Source organism: Equus quagga, chromosome 10 (assembly GCF_021613505.1).
Source record: "Equus quagga isolate Etosha38 chromosome 10, UCLA_HA_Equagga_1.0, whole genome shotgun sequence".
Lineage (NCBI taxonomy): Eukaryota > Metazoa > Chordata > Mammalia > Perissodactyla > Equidae > Equus > Equus quagga.
Window position 1 is genome coordinate 95,408,001 of NC_060276.1, and position 17,720 is coordinate 95,425,720.

Here is a 17,720-nt window from a genome sequence, read left to right on the forward strand (position 1 = left end):
GTTGATGATCTTGCTTCCCATTATACTGACAAAATAGATGGAACCCCATGATAACTACTGCAATCTTCTGTTACTCCATCTACCAACTAAACTGCTCTTGTGAACATACACTCTGTCTTTTCTCTTGTGATGTTGGATAAACTCTCTATAATCCAGTTAGGTTCAAAACCTCTTTTTGTGCACTATATCTATCCGCTTTCTCTTATTCAGGAATATTACTAAACAATGTCTCCTGCATCATTATTTTTGCCTATTGGATCATTTTCCTCATCATATAAACATATAATTTTCCTCATTAAAAAAATGACCTCATTTTCCATTTAACTACCTTGAAATTTCTCTATTCAACTTTGTAAAAGAATTACTTGGAGATTTTTAGTCATTGAATCCTATATACTTCTCCAACTTTCTATTGAGCCCACTCCAATCAGGTATCTGACACCACTGTGCCACCAAAATTTTTATGAAGCTTATTTATGCATTGTTAAGACTGATTACTAATTCTTTGTCTTCATCTTATTTTAATACAGATGGTCACTCCTTCCCAAATTGAATGCTTTCTTCACCTTGTTCGTATGACACGATTCTGTCCTGATTTTTCTGCTAAATTATTGGCTGTTTTGAATTTCCTGTCCTGCTTCTTCTTTATTGTCCTACTTCTTGACTTCAGAGTATCTTAGATTTTTTTGTACCTCCTCTTTTCCCTATATGTACCTCTTTAGTAAATTGAAGATTCTTCTGGTTTTAAATAATATCTATGCACTGATAATTCCAAAGTGTCCAGAAAGACTTTTTCCTTGATATTTAGATTTGAAATACTAGCGATTTAGATATCTAGAAGGCATTTTAAATCCAACATATATGTATCGGATCGTTCTATTTTCAACTTGGTTCAGCTTGGAACTACAGTGCATGAAATCTCTTTTTCTCTATGGTTCCAAGTTAGAGCTGTCTAAAAGATAAACTTGCACAAAACTGAGGAGGTTATTATTCTTTGGTGATCGTCATGGTTAAATATGGTGATAGACGGATGAAGAATTTCCCAGTAATTTTCAGCTTTTCTTTGTTCTCCCCTGCCTTCATGTCTACCTCTACTTTTTGACTACTTGCCCTTGAACTATGATGTGGTAGATCATCCCTGTTTGTCGCTGCAGATCTAATCTCCTCCTATTCATTTTACCCTTATAAGCAACATCAATGGACTCCTTTGTCCTTTGAGTTCCAGTTGGCTTCAGTCAATTAATGGCCCTGGCAGAAAATTGGAGGACAGCGAGAAAATAAATTCATTGTATTTATTCCTCTGGCTTCTACTCTTCTGGGCTGTCAATGGCTGTGTTCCTCTGAAGAAGGGCACAATTGAGTTTGTTTGGAATCCTCCTATATTCACAGCTACTGAAGCAACCACAGCTCTTTCTGGCAAGCACTACTTTCCTTTTCTCCTTCAGATCTAGGGTCGTTACATTTTTCAGTGTTCCTACCACCGGGATTTTTCACCAATGATTCTTGGTTTCCTTTCACCCTGCCCATAATTTCCCCTGTCCATAGTCTCTTCCTTAAACTCTCCACAGTTTCCCCGTTTGAATGTGCCATTGATTTCCTATTGGTATCCAGACTAATATATACTGGATGTTTTTCATCTTAAAGATGACACTTTCACCCTTTAAATTGTGATATAATAGGAAGAACTGTATGAATTATGCCTTATTAATGTGGAATGCATTTAATTTAACTTTCACAACTATACTAGAAAACATCATATAAAGATATTCATGATTTTTAAATTGCACATTTATAAGTCTCATAGCAATTTTCTTTTGCTCTTGATTTTCTCTGCTGATTTTCCATGAGTAAAGGGAAAATAAATAAGTACATAGTGAGCATGATACTCTTGCAGAAAAGTAGTCTGGAGATCTTAATTCTAGTCACAACTCTACCATTATTCGTTCTATGTTTAAAGTAATTTAATCACTTTGGGGCTCAATTTTTGAGCCCAATCTATAAAAGGAGACTTGAACTAGTTAATCTTCAGGGTCTCCCAACTCTAACATCTGTGATTCTAAGAATTTTCACATTTAGTGTTCTGAGATGGTTAATTGTTAACCAGAAATAGATAACGGTTAAACCAACTTTCAATAGAATTGCATTTTATGTTAGCAGAAACTATGCTGTGCTAGCAGCATCCCCAAACACACAGCAGCTGAAAAGAAAACAAGATACTAGGATCATATCCTTTCAATTACAAAACATACCAATCCATTCTCCCTCCATAGCTAACCTCTTTCTCCCTAGCTAATATTGCCATTTCAAAAGTGTCTCATTCTTTATATGTAAAGTTTATTTTTAGATATGGGCCAGCCAATATTTAGTAGGGAAGTTTTTTGAAATATAAAACTACATGTGAAAGGGAGTTAAAACAAATTATAAGTACTTAGAGGTATTTAGTAATATTTTAATGTGTTATTTCAAAAATGCTTTTTATTTATATAAAATACTCACTATTTATAAAACTTAGATTATACAAATTTTAATATTAGTATTTATTTTTTGATTAATTCAAACATACAGAAAATAACCTGGCTGGATGTCAAGCACCTATCACTCAGATTCAAGTACTATTAATATTTACTTTATTGAGAGTGACATCAGCAAAATTGTGGAGTAGGAGTTTTATACCATCTTTCCTCCCAAAGAACACCAATTTAGACAGTCTCCCATGGGCAAGAGTACTTTTCTGGAAATCTGGGAGTCCAGTGAAGAAGTTCCAGCACACTGTTGGAACAAAAAATCCTGAGATTAGATGCATTGAAGAGGATAAGGGGAATAGTTTTGCTTTACCCATATCACCCCCACCCAGGGAGGCACAGCTCAGTGCCATGAGAAACCCTTCAGCCCACAATTTCTCCCATAGGGGAAAGTGAGAGTGTGTGAGTGAGGGCCAGTCTTCCCAAGATGTGCAGGACACTGCAAAAGAGGCCGCTTGTTTCTCACCCCACCCAGAATATTGAAGTCAGCTGCATGATTGAAGTGTAATTTTTTTTTTTGAGGAAGATTAGCCCTGAGCTAACTACTGCCAATCTTCCTCTTTTTGCTGAGGAAGACTGGCCCTGAGCTAACATCTGTGCCCATCTTCCTCTACTTTATGTGTGGAACGCCTACCACAGCATGGGTTTTGCCAAGCAGTGCCATGTCCGCACCTGGGATCCAAACTGGTGAACCCCTGGCCGCCGAGAAGCGAAACGTGCGAACTTAACCGCTGCTGTGCCACCGGGCTGGCCCCTTGATTGAAGTGTAGAGAGAGGCTGGGAGAACAGCAAATAGGGCTCTGAAATTACCAAAAGGACACAGATCCTACTAACCACTTTGCCAACTCCATCAGAAAGGCCACCCATGAGCCACTGGGGATACCTCACCTGCAGATCATCCCAACTGGCCCACAGACACAGCCAGTGCTACATGGAAATTGCCCATACATGCACCCACCTCATGCCCTGTGCACCATTTGCACACCCGAGGACAGTGAGTGTGAGCCCTCAGATGACTAGTGAACGGGTGTAGAAAGTCAACTTGACTCTGTGGGATTGAGAGAAAGCACACAAACTTGAGCATTCCACACTATCCTAGGGTAAGCAAACGGGAAGCTGTTAGCACCTGGCCTGGCTCTTCAGGATCAAGAGCAGGTATACAATTATGAGAATTATCGCACAAGAAAGAACAAGAAGTATAGAACAGGTGTATCCTTAGAAGAGGTCTGAGAAAAGAGCTGACAAAATTCTTTCTTTCTTGAAGCTAGTCAGTGATGACTGTAAAAGGTGACTGCTTCTTCACATTTGAAGACATCAACACAAGACTCTAAGGAATATGAAAAATCAAGGAAATATTACACCACCAAAGGAATACAGTAATTTTCCAGCAATCGACCACAAAGAAATGGAGATCTACAATTTGCCCAAAAAATAATTCAAAATAGTTGTTTTAAGGAAACTCAGTGAGCTACAGGAAAACACAGAAAGATAATTCAACAAAATTAGGAAAATAACACATGAGCAAAACAAGACATTTAACAGAGAGATATAAATCATAAAAAAAAAACAAATCATAAATTTTGGGGGGCCAGCCCTGTGGCCGAGTGGTTAAGTTCATTCGCTCTGCTTCAGGGGCCCAGGGTTTTGCTGGTTCAGATCCTGGGTGTGGACATGGCACATGTTGAGGCAGCGTCCCACATGCCACAACTAGAAGGACTCACAACTATATATATATATATATATATATATCACTATCTATACTCTTATAACTATGAGATGTTTTATGTAAGCCTCATAACTGCAAAGCTAAAACCCGCAGTAGATACACAAAAGATAAAGACAAGAGAATCAAAGTATACCACTATGGCAAATCATCAATTCTTAAAGGAAGACAGCAAGAGAGGAAGAAAGGAACAAAGGAAACATAAACAGCTATAAAACAATTAACAAGATGGCATTAATAAGTCCTTCTTTATCAGTAATTACTTTAAATGTAAATGGATTAAATTCTCCAATCAAGAGACAGATGGCTGAATGGATTAAAAAACAAGACCCAACTATATTCTCCCTATAAGAGACTCACTACAACTTTAAGGAAACACACAGGCTGAAAGCGAAGGGACAGAAATAAATATTCCATGCAAATGGAAAACAAAATATTGCAGGGGTAGCTATACTTATATCAGAAAAAATAGACTTTAAATCAAAAACTGTATCAAGAGCCAAAGAAGATGGTTACATAATGATAAAGGGGTGAATTCATCAAGAGGATATAACAATCATAAATATATATGCACTCAATATTGTAACACCTAAATATAATAAGCAAACACTAACAGATCTGAAGGGACAAATAGATAATAATACAATAAAAGTAGGGGACTTCAATATCCCACTTTAAAAAATGGATAGATTATCCAGACAGAAAATTAAAAGGAAACATTGGATTTGAATTATACTATAGACCAATTGGACCTAACAGATGTGTACAGAACATTCCATCCAACAGCAGCGGAATACACATTCCTCTCAATCACACATGGATCATTCTCCAGAATAGAGTATATAATAAGCCACAAAGCAAGTCTTTGCATGTTTAAGAAGACTGAAATCACATCAAGTACCTTTTCTGACCGCAGTACTAGGAAACTAGAAATCAATAACAGAAGGAAAACTGGAAAATTCACAAATAAGTAGAAATTAAAGAACAAAATCCTGCACAACCAATGGGTCAAAGGAGAAATCAAAAGGCAAATCAAAAAATATCCTGAAACAAAGAAAAATAAAAACACAATATACCAAAACTTACAGAATGCAACAAAGACAATTCTAAGAGGGGAGTTTATAGCAATAACTGGCTACACTGAGAAAAAAAGAAATACCTCAAATAAATAACCTAACTTTACAACTCAAGTAACTAAGAAAAGAACTAACCCTAAAGTTAACAGAAGGAAGGAAATAACGCAGATAAAAGTATTATTAAATGAAATAGACACAAGAAAAATAATAGAAAAAGAGCAATGGAATTAAGAGAGAGTTTTTTGAAAACATAAATAAAAATGACAAATTTTTAGCTATTCTAACTGAAAAAAAGAATGCTCAAATAAATAAAACCAGAAATGAAAGAGGAGACATTACAACTGATACCATGGAAATACAAAGGATCATAAGAAACTACTATGAACAATTATACACCAATAAATTGGCAACCCTAAACAAATGGATAAATACATAAAAACGTACAACCTGCCAAGACTGAATTATGAAGAAATAGAAAATATGAAAAGACTAACAATGAGTAAAGAGATTGAATCAGCAATCAAAAACCTCCCAACAAAGAGAAGCCCAGGATCTGATGGTCTTACTGAGGAATTCTACCAAATATTTAATGAAGAATTAATACCAATACTCCTTAAACTCTTGCACAACATTGAAGAGGAGGGAGCACTTCCCAACTTATTTTGAGGCCAGCATTACCCTGATACAAAAGCCAGATAAAGACATCTCAGGAAAAAAAAGAAAATCTACAACATACATGCAGAAATCCTCAAGAACAAACTAGCAAACATAATTCAAGAGCATATTAAAGGGATTATACTCCATGATCAAGTCAGATTTATCCCTGAGATGTAAAGATGCTTCAACATAATCACATCAATAAATGTGATACACCATATTAACAGAAAGAAGGGTACAATTCATGTGATAACCTTGATAGATTCAGAAGAAGCATTTAACAAAGTTCCACATCCTTTTGTGATAAAAAACTCTCAGCAAATTAGGTACAGAAGGAATGTACCTCAACGTGATAAAGGCCATATATGAGAAGCCCACAGCTAATATTATATTCAATGGTGAAAACTTGAAAGCATGTCTTCTAAGATCAGGAAGAAGACAAGGAGCCCACTCTCATCACTATTATTCAATACAGTACTGAAAGGCCTAGGAACAGCATTTAGGCAAGAAAAACATATAAAAGGCATCCAAATCAGAAAGGAAGAAGTAAAGTTTTTTGCAGATGACATGATCTTATACATAGAAAACTCGAAAGTGCAGAAGAACATAACGCTTAGGTAGACATACTAACTCCTATCGACATTGTGGTAAAGTGTTGAGGGAAGTAGAAGTGTTCTGTAGTCCTATGATTGGGTCTCAGTATTTTAGTTAACCTTCGCTCTGGTCTGTGACATTCACAAGTTCTTGTCAGGTACTACCACCGACTTAGATGAAACAGGAAGGCTATATGGGGCTTGAGTTGGAGATGGGTAGTTAGACTCTGGTGAAATAGATTCTCTTGAAGGCAAACCTTGTTAAGAAGAACAAAAATCTCTGGGTATGTTTTTAAATGGCTATTTTTTCCTCTCCATTTGCTGGAAACATAAGGGTTTTTTTTTTTTCTCATCTTCACTGTGAGAACCTGGTAGGGTTACTTGAGGTAAAACTCACAAAAGTACGGAGCCTTCTCCTGGGGTTTTTAACTCTCAAACATGTCCACTCTGAGCCTCCAGCAATTTATCAGAACATTGTATGTTTGCCTACCTGATACTGGTTCCCATGGATGTTTCTGCTCCCGTAGGTTGTGATTGTTTGAGCCTCTCTGTGTCTCTCCAATTTGGGATACTGTGGGTTTGCTCTGTGACCTTGATTCTGATAGATCTAAGAAGAGCTGTTTATTTTTTCTTATTGTGAGGAGGGGAGTGATGATTTCCAACTTCCTTACATGAAGAATAGGAACTAGAAGTCTCTACCAGTTTTAAAATTTCATCATTTCTTAACCTCAGAGCTATTTCAAATTTACTGAATTCTCATTTTCAATAGCCTTCTGTTATTATCTCACAGATGCATTAAGTTCTCTGGTTTTTGAGGAAATTTGTATTTGTTATTATTGCTGTTTCATTTTCTTCTTCTACCTCAGAGTTTCTTAACCTTGGCCCTATAGGCTTTTGAGGCAAGATAATTAATTTGTTGTGAGGGAATGTCCTGTGAATGAAAGATCTTTAGCACCATCCCTGATCGCTATGTACTAGATTCCAGTAACATCTCACTAATTGTGATAAACTATCTTCAGACTTTGCCAAATAGTCTGTGGGAGAAAAATTATACCCAGTTGAGAGCCACTGGCCAACCTATGTTGTCTATGCTTTTTCTGATTTTATTTTTCAGATTTTTTGTCTTGGTATTATTTGTTAAAGGCTTTCCTAAGAATTTTGAAAGCTTTAAAAGAATGAGACATTGAAAAGCCACTTGTAAACCTTAAACATATGAGTGGGGCTTATTGAGCAGCGTGCTTTACTATAATGAAAGTGGTTTCCCACTGACAGGTCTTTTCCTGGATCCATTCAGTTTTTCCAAAGGTAAATTTTCTCAAATCTATTCCAGCACATATACACCTGCCTGCAGGAACTCTGAGTGGGGAAATGGGCCTAGGCATCTCAGCATTCAATATGTAGACTTAAAACTTCTCTCACCAAATTCTATCCCCTTAAGATAATATCTTTTAGTTCAGAGCTTTGGGTTTCAATTTCTCCCCAAATAAATATTCTTTGTCTGTAATAGGAAAAGGTGTAGTTACATGGCTTTCCCAGCTTTAAGTGATGACCTGGATTGTTAGCTGATCTTGATAAAAGATTTCAACTAATATCCCTATAACATCCTGCCCTGCCATCCTCTCGTCCTCAAGTCTCTGGTGCTTTCAATCCCTGAGTCTTCATAAGTTTGCTTATCATTCACATCTTCCTTGTAAATCACTTGGATTTAAGCTTTCAGCTCTTTGATATGTCAACTATGCCTCCTCATCCATATTCAATTATCAAAAAAATATTGATTACTCATGTGTGTTGCTTTTCTATAAAGGCTCAATGTGCTTTTATTATAACTTTGTCTTTTCCATATAAATGTTAACTGTGTACTGACCATTTGTAGTTCTTTGATATTTTTATTTCTCATTGATTTGCAAGAGCTCTAATATAACTTTGTAATATGTGTATATATATTTATAGAATATATAAAAGTATATAGATATATAGGCTGAGTATATGTAAGTATACATTTTTTCAGCCATTTTATTTTTCTATTAGCTTCATTTTTAATTTTCATATATATATTTACTTATTTTCTTTTTGTATGATTTTCCATACACATGTTATGATCTCTATAACTCTTATGCTTAGAATTTCTTTCCTACTCTAAGATGCAATCATTTAAAAATATTTTTACAGTTAATTTTTTCATGTTATCTGAAATGCATTTCAGTGTATTGAAATAATAATCTCATTTGCACCCAACATTTTATCAATAATTCAGGCATGGCTATTTCATTTTTCAAATAACTTGTGATGCAAAATTTATCATTTATTCAATTCTTAATTATATAAAGTCTATTCCTTTTCTATTTTGGTACATTGGTATCTTCATTTATTCTCTCACCAATATCACTCTACTTTAAAATGTGTAGTTTTTAATTGTATTGCTATAGGGAAATTTATATGCTGTTCACTTTTAATCTTTTTCTAATAATATCACATGATTATTTTTTCCAATAGATTTAGAAGGTTTTTTTAAAGATTTTATTTTTTTCCTTTTTCTCTCTAAAGCCCCCTAGTACATAGTTGTATAGTCTTAGTTGTGGGTCCTTCTAGTTGTGGCATGTGGAACGCTGCCTCAGTGTGGTTCGATGAGCAGTGCCATGTCCACGCCCAGGATTCAAACCAACAAAACACTGGGACACCTGCAGCAGCGCACGTGAACTTAACCACTCGGCCACAGGGCCAGCCCCTAGAACTTTTTTTGAAAAGATTTATCCTGCTGGGGTTTTGATTGTAACTATATCATGCCAATAAATTATTGTGGAAATAATCAAATGTATATACACTATAAAATGACCTGCAACTCTGCAGCATTTGTTTCTAAGTTTTGAGTGGTCGGTAGTTGAAAGATACACAGATAATTAAAACAACAACAAACCCTCTTCCATTGCCCAGGAGAAGCCACTTGTAGCATATATTCCTGAGTGATGTCACTAAAGCATGATTCAATGTAATTTTCTATGTGGTCTTAATGTGAAATTTTCCAGTGGTTTTAAATTGGTCAATACATAAAATTATTAATATATAATCAAGATATATCTTGTAGACAGTAAGAAATATAGACTACTGTCAAGACTGATGATATAGATTTGTGATTAGTAAAAATATTTCATTAAACTTAAAACAACCAAAACTGAAGTTATTATATTATATTCAAAGGTAGAATTTCCTCACTTTTTGATATTCTGCAATTTATGATAGGCTTAAATATCTTATGTCATCTGTGACTCTTTATCTACATTGTTGTTTATATCCAATTTATCAATTTCTCTCTTCATGGTTCATCATCTTAAATTGTCATATTTTCTTTCCTGAACTTGTCATTATAGAAGCTATTTATCAGTCTTCCAGTTTCCAATCCAGCATGTAAAAGGCTTGGAAGTTGTCACTTTATCCCAAGAACAAGTAAAAAACTAAATGAACTGTATTCTTAGATCCATCAGGGGATTGAGGTCACAGGGCAAACTGCTGTCCACAAAATTGGAAAGACAGACAGGTGGATACAGAGAATCACAATTTGTGGGAACAGAGACTCAAGCAGAAACTTCCATGGGAATCAGTACCAGGGTAGGCAAACATAAATTGTTGTGATGAATTGCTTGAGGTTCAGTGTGGAGAAGTCTGAGAATTAAAAACTGCAGAAGGGTCCAGTCTTAGGGGGATGTGCCCACACTTTTGTGAGTTTTGCATATGGAGCCTTGCCATGTTCTCACAGTCAAGATCAGAGAGAACTCCCCTCATGCTCCTGGCAGGGGGAAGGGAAAAGTAACCCTTGAAATATGTTAAGAGGAAAAAATTCCACACCTTACCTATAGAGGAGCAAAGAAAATAATTATATCTGACTTCCTCTTAGAAACCAAGCAAGCAAGAAAAAAGTGTATTGAAATATTTAAAGTGTTGAGAGAAAAAACCCACCAACCAAGAATTCTGTATCCTGTCAAATTATCCTTCAAAAGGAGAAATAAAAACTTTCTCAGATAAGCAAAAATTAAGGGAATTTATTGCTGGTAGATTTGCCTTGCAAAAAATATTCAAAGAATATCTACAGAGAGAAGGGAAATGATATAGATCAAAGACTTGGATCTACATAAAGAAAGGAAGAGCATTAGAGAAGGAATAAATGATGGTAAAATGAAAACTTTTAATTTTCTTACTTGTAATTGATCTAACAGATAACGTTTATTCACAATAATAATGGCAACCACATATTCAATGAATATAGTTTATTTATAAGTGGAATGAATGACAGCAATGACACAAGATGGAAGGGAGGAATTAAGAACGTTTTCTTATAAGGTACTTGCACTACCTGGAAAACAGTGCTGTGTGATTTGAAAATGGATTTGGATCAGTTGTAAATGTATATCACAAGCTCTAAGGCAACCACTAAAACAAAAGAGTAATAAAAATAAGTATAATCAGTGTGCTAAGAAAGGAGAGAAAATGGAATCATATAAAATGCTTAGTTAAAACCAAAAGACAGAAAAAGAGTAGAAGACAATATAAGAACAAACAACAAGGAAAACAAATAGAAAACAACAAGAAATATGGTAGATATTAATCCAACTATATCAATAATCACATTAAACATCAATGGTCTAAACACACCGATTAAAAGACAGAGATTAACAAAGTGGATTGAAAGCAAGACCAACTATATGTTGTCTACAAAACCCACCTTACATATGAAGACACATATGGATGAAAAGTTAAGTTATGTAGAAAGATATACCATGCTAACACTAATCAAAGGAAGCTGGAGTAGCTGTATAAATTTCAGACAGAGCCAATTTCAGAGCAAGGGAAATTATCAGGGGTAACGATAAATTGGTCAAGTTTCCAAGCCCGAACAATCTTTACTGTGTATACACCTAAAAACAGAGCACAAAAATACTTGAGGTAAAAGCTCTTTATGCCTTTATTTCCCATATTCCTCCTTTTCATTTCATCCTTAAAACTTTCTGCTCCATTAATCTTTCTAAATCACAGCTCTAATAAAGTTATTCCCTGTTTAAAATTTCAGTGGCTCTTCACTGCCTAGAGAAGTAAGTAAGAATAGTGCTACTGACTTTCAGGCCAATGCTCATTATGACAGTTTATTCCATTTTCTGCATTTATTTACCATTGTTTACTATATGTCAAATAAACCCTGTGCTTTTTCTGCCTCCAGAGCTTTCGTTCCTATTATTTCTTACTAGTGGAGCTACTTCTGTTTCAGACAGCTAAAATCCTAACCTTTACTTTGAACACCATTTGAAATGCCATATTTTAAACGCCATGTCATTTTTTTCAAATCTTTTTATTTACTTGTGATGACTCCCTTCCCTGAACTTTGTTATACTTTTATTGTGTATTTTTTTCATTTGCTACATATAATACTCTGCCTTATATCATAGTTATTTGTGAACTTGTCTTATTATTCCTCTGGATTACAAAATCTTTGAAGATATGGTCCAATCATTTTTGTATGTTCTGCACCGTATAGCACAGAATCTCACACATAGATGGTGATAAAATATGTTGGTTGGATATAAATTTTCTTTTAATTTATATCAGTGACAGCAAAAACGCCATCCTCTTTCATGAAGACTTCTGATCATTCGAGTCTGTTTTTATTTCTCTCTAGTCTGAAATTCTATAGTACACAGTCTTTGCACCAGTTGTTTCAGCAGTTAATTACTTATTTAATGGTGCCATGTGTCATCCTCAGTAGTTTAAAAGTTGCTTGAGGCCTGGGACAGTTTTCATTATCTCTTTTGTATCCTTTATAGTGCCTTGAATACATAAATGGATCCATGAATACTTGAATTAGATCGAACATGGTAGTCTTTCATTCTTCTTCCAAAATGCCACACATTTGGCATGCAAATGAAGCATCAATAAATTAGTGGACAACTGTGAAAATACCATGAAAGTTGCATATAGAATTCAGCTTCTTGAGAGGAATAATTCTCTATAGTCATCCAGATAGTTGGCTAACCCCATTCTAGCTTCATTTACTCTAAAATTATTCATTACAAAGCTAAAGTTTGGTGTACAACTATTATCCTGAATAACCATCCATTTGTTCACCATTTAACTCTTTATTTCAAAAGAATTTTCCCTCATTGCTCATTTCTTTGTACTTTATAAAATATATATGTGTGTCTGCTATCTTGCCTTTGCCTTCTTTTTTGTCAGGATTACAGTCACCGTGAATCACCCTCAAAATAATAAGTACATTTGTCAATCAAGAGAGAAGTTACATGTAAATATGTCTTCCTTTAAGCTTCTTGTAATTCCATATGTGAGAAATATATTCTCATGAAGTAATGTAGAGGCTGGTGACAAAGAAGAATATGATTCCCTCTTTAAGCATCTATCTGCCATTTATAGATCCTTATAGGTTTATATAATATGTGATGTCGTAGAGTGGATTAGGGCAATGTTATTTCTCTCTCTTGTTTATAGTTATTGAAAGCATTATAATTAACAGAATTCTGTACTATTTTGCTACAGAAAACTAGTAATTTTTCACAAAATTCCTTCATAGAATTTACTTCTATTGTCGTAGTAACAACAGTGAACTTTTACAAATCCAGAAGCTAAATATGGTACTTTACTATCATTAATGATTTTTAAATCATCACATTGTGATAATCAGAATTTTTAAATTACTAATTACCTCTTAATTTGATATGTACTGGGTGTTATCACCTGCTCTGGACAATGAAAAAATGCTGAACAATATATATGACAGAAAATCACTGACCACATTAACCATAGTTTTTTGATATATATGCCACATTTGTAAATAATGTAGTATATTTTGCAAAGGACCAGAATTGCTCAAAATCATTAATTAATATTAATCAATATACTGAATGCTTTTACTGATATATATAATATATAGAGAGAATATAACACACACACACACACACACACACACACACACAAACACAAACACATAGAAAAAAATCCTTTAAGAATTTTTTTCAAAGATTTCAAGAGGAAGCTGCAGGGAAATTTGCCAAAAGTAGTTGAAAATACCACTGTGGAATCTTCAAGTTTAAAAGAGAAGAATGGAAAGAATATAAAATTAATTGTATTGTTTTCTAGTGATGACCAGTATGTTGAAGTATAAACACTTCATAAAAAATGGGCCTCATTTTCATTATCATTTTAATGTGCTTTCAGACATATGCAATGTTCTTGCTATATTACTAATGGTGTTCTTTCAGGCCTGCCTTCACACCCAGTGACTTTAAACTGCTATTATAATGCTTTTTTATAACAATTTCTATTTAAATTCAAAGTCCTATGGGGATAGGCATTACTGGCTTTTTCTTTTTATGTGCGTTTTTAGAATACAATTCAACTTAGCATTTCCTCCGTTTATTGATTTTATGATGAAAATAAAATGCCTTAAATATTTTGCAAATAATATTATTTTGTATTTATTACAAAATATCAGACTGGAAAATTAACATAGACCTAAAAAGTTTACATTTATTGGAACTTTTTGAAGATTATTACTCACTTACTATCCCTTACTGCGCTAAGCAAAACCTCTATTTCATCATAATGTCTGAAATATATCTCTTCAGTGAATATATACTTTCATATTGCTTTAAAATACTATTCTCTTTATAGCTGTCAGCATCCATAAGATTATGCTACGGTTTGTTATATGAGGCTAAAATTTTCACTATGTGAATTCCTGCTTGCTGGTAACTTTTAATGAGCTGCCTAGGTAGACCAAAATACTAATAAAAATTTCAATAAGAATAAAAGTTCTTCCCTAATCTGATGTTTTGAAGTATAAAACATTTTACTCTGTCCCTTTCCCTTCTGTTTGGGGTTCTACAAGGCATTGCACCATTACAATTTGTTTCCCGTTCCTTATTATCTACATATTGAAAGTCTCCATCCTTTTCTAAATTTGCATTCCCTGTCCAGTTTTATTACTAGCCTGTCTCAGCTTCTTTTCTTGCAAAGAATGGAGAAATAGTATAAGGAAATCCATGAAAAAGAAAGTGGGAAGGAAAGAAGATGGCAAAAGCAGAGGGAGATTCATAGAATGCTCGAAGTAAAAGAGACCATCAGAACTTTCAATTCTGGATAAGATGGAGCAAACTTATTCCATTGCATTTGTCTCGCTGTATACAGCTATAAAACCTGGACAGAATGCATTGGGCAGCCATTTGAGCTTTCTAAAAAGTAAATTCTAGCAGGCAGTTTAGGGAAGAAGACTGGAATTTGAAATGCTGCCAAATTAGTGATGAATTTACCATTTTTCTGCACTTGTATCCCCCAACCTGAAGTCAATGAATCGAAGTGGCACAAGAGTGCAGAAAAATAAACCTGCAGGAGAAGCCCTCTGGTTCTGGCTAGAGGAAAAGGAAATGGAGCTCCTAAAGTTCAGAGAGTGCGAAAATCCCTCATATATATATGTACACACACATACACACACACACACACACACACACACACACGCACACATATTTATTTATTTATTTTCTCTTCTCTTTCTCTCTCCAGTCCCCAAGTAATTCTGTGGTGATGGTGAGCAGAAGCCAAAACTCTTAAGGAGGGGAACTTTCATCTCTGTTAAGTGGGTTTGTGGTTCCAAGAGCATGGGGACAAAATTCTTTCTCTTTCTTCCTGCATCTTGATCCCTCTCATACAGGTAAAATTTCAGAAGCACACAGCAGAACCAGGGAATCAAAGCCCCGCTTTCTGGACAGAGAACTGAAAAGAGGAGGCTCAGGGAAAAGAGGAGATATCATTAAGAAGGAGGTGCTTGGGACAGTGACCCCCTAGCACTGTGAAATCCGGCACTCATCCTTAAATGGCTCATGCGGTGATCCTATTCAGCACAGCACAAACTTTGGAAACTGAACTGATAGACCAAAGCCAAGGTTCCAGATTGATGGCACAAAGTGGACAAATCAGAACAGCATTACACATGCTTTGAAAGCTAACCTGTGATTGGAACCACAGCCCACAGGTGGGGTGAAATTTGGGGTTTGAAATAAACCAGAACCACTGCCTTCTAAAACAAAAAGACCAACATTGTTTTTCTAATTTAAACAAGACTCAGTGTTTCATACCATATTAAAAATATCTAGGATACATAAGTGAGGCAAATATCAATGCACATGGAACAGAAGGAAATGCCAAGATGATACAGATGTTGGAACAATTTGACAAAGATTTAAAATATCTATTATAAAAATGATATAATAAGTAATCACAAACTCTCTTAAAACTAATGGATGAAAAGGATAACTCAGAAAAAAATTCAACATATAAAGAGGAATCAAATAGAAAGATTAGACTATAAAATGCTTTAACCAAAAGAAAGAAGAAAAGGAAAAGAAAACACACCAAAAGACAAAAACAAACAAGCAAAAAATTCACTTTAAAGAAAAAATAGCAGAATGGAAATAACAGAGGAAAGAGTAAGTGAATACAAAAGCATCAGTAATTACATCAAAGTTTTGAAAGTCTAACTTCTCCAATTTGAAGACAAAGATCGTCAGACTGGATAAAATCCCGGTTGTATGCTGCTCAAAAGAGACAAACATTAAATATAAGGAAGATGAAATTTTTAAATAAAATAATAAAGGTATATGATGAAAACATTGAAGAATAAAGAAACTCGTGTAGCTGTACAAATCTCTGACAAAACTGCCTTGAAGTCAAGAATTGTTATTAATTATGAAGATATCCCATAATGATAACATGGCCAATCAACTAGCAACATACAACTTATCTTTAATTTTAATGATCTTAATTACATATTCTAAAAATATATACAGAAAATGACAAACCTAAAAAGATAAATAGAGAACCTCACAATCAGAGTGGGTATTTTAACAGATGTCTCTCAGTACCTGCTAGGCAAAAAATCAGAAAAAATATGAAAAACCAGGCCAAAATTATCAAACTTTATCTAATTTGCACGTATAACATACTGTATGGAGCATTTGTAGAAAAAGCATCCTAATAAAGTGCATGTTTCTAAACTTATAGCATTTCTAAATTTTCTAAAATTAATTATATGCTCAGCTATAAAGAGGTTCCAACAGACTTCATAGGACTGAAATCATACTGAGTATATTATCTATGCTCAGTGGGATTAAGAAAAATTAAAAAAGCAAAATAATAAGAAAACTTCCAACAATTTAAAAATTAAGCACTACACCCTCTACATAATCCAAGATTCATATAGAGGACAAAATACAAAGTAGAACATAGTATGAGCCAAATGATACTGAAAATATGTCTTAATGAAACTTGTAGAATGCAGCTTTGGCATTGTGTAGAAGAAAATTAATAACTTTAAAATCCATATACTAAAAAAGTATAAAAAATTAAAAATTGATTATATAGTAAATTATCTGTTTAGCAAAAAAGGTAGGACAGAAATAAGTTAGACATGAGCAAAATTAATAAACTGTAAAATAAAATATAGAAAATCAACAAAGCTAAAAGTTGGTTCTTGAAAATTTCTAATACAATTTATAACTCCTTGGCGTAATCGATCAAGAAATAATAAAAGAAGGCACAGACTTCCAATATCAGGAATAAAAAAGGGGGCAATATTACATGTCATACAGATGTTATCAACACAAAAAGATATAAATAAATTTATGCAATTTATTTTAAGAATTTGATACAATAGAACAGAAAAATAGAAAATATGAATTACGCATCTATAATTAGCCTTCTCATATAGGAACCACAGAATTAGATGACTTGCTTTGAGAATTCTACCAACTAATTAAGGAAGAAAAATTTGAATCTCAAAGGAGTTATTTGAAAAACAGAGAAAGCAGGAATATCTCCCAACTCACTTTATGAGGCTAACAAAACTTTGATCCCCAAATCTGACGAATGTATTTTAATAAATGGAAAAAATCCGGTTCAATCTCTTTTACAAACATAGATAAAAAATCCTAGGGAAAATATTACCAACATCAATCAATGATAGAAGAAAAGGAAACAAAAATAACTATCAATTTGTATTTATTGCATGAACATATGGTTATTTTAACATTTAAATATCTGACAACAGAATTTGCTATATTGATATTTGGTTCTACTGCCTAATGTTGGGACATGCTCA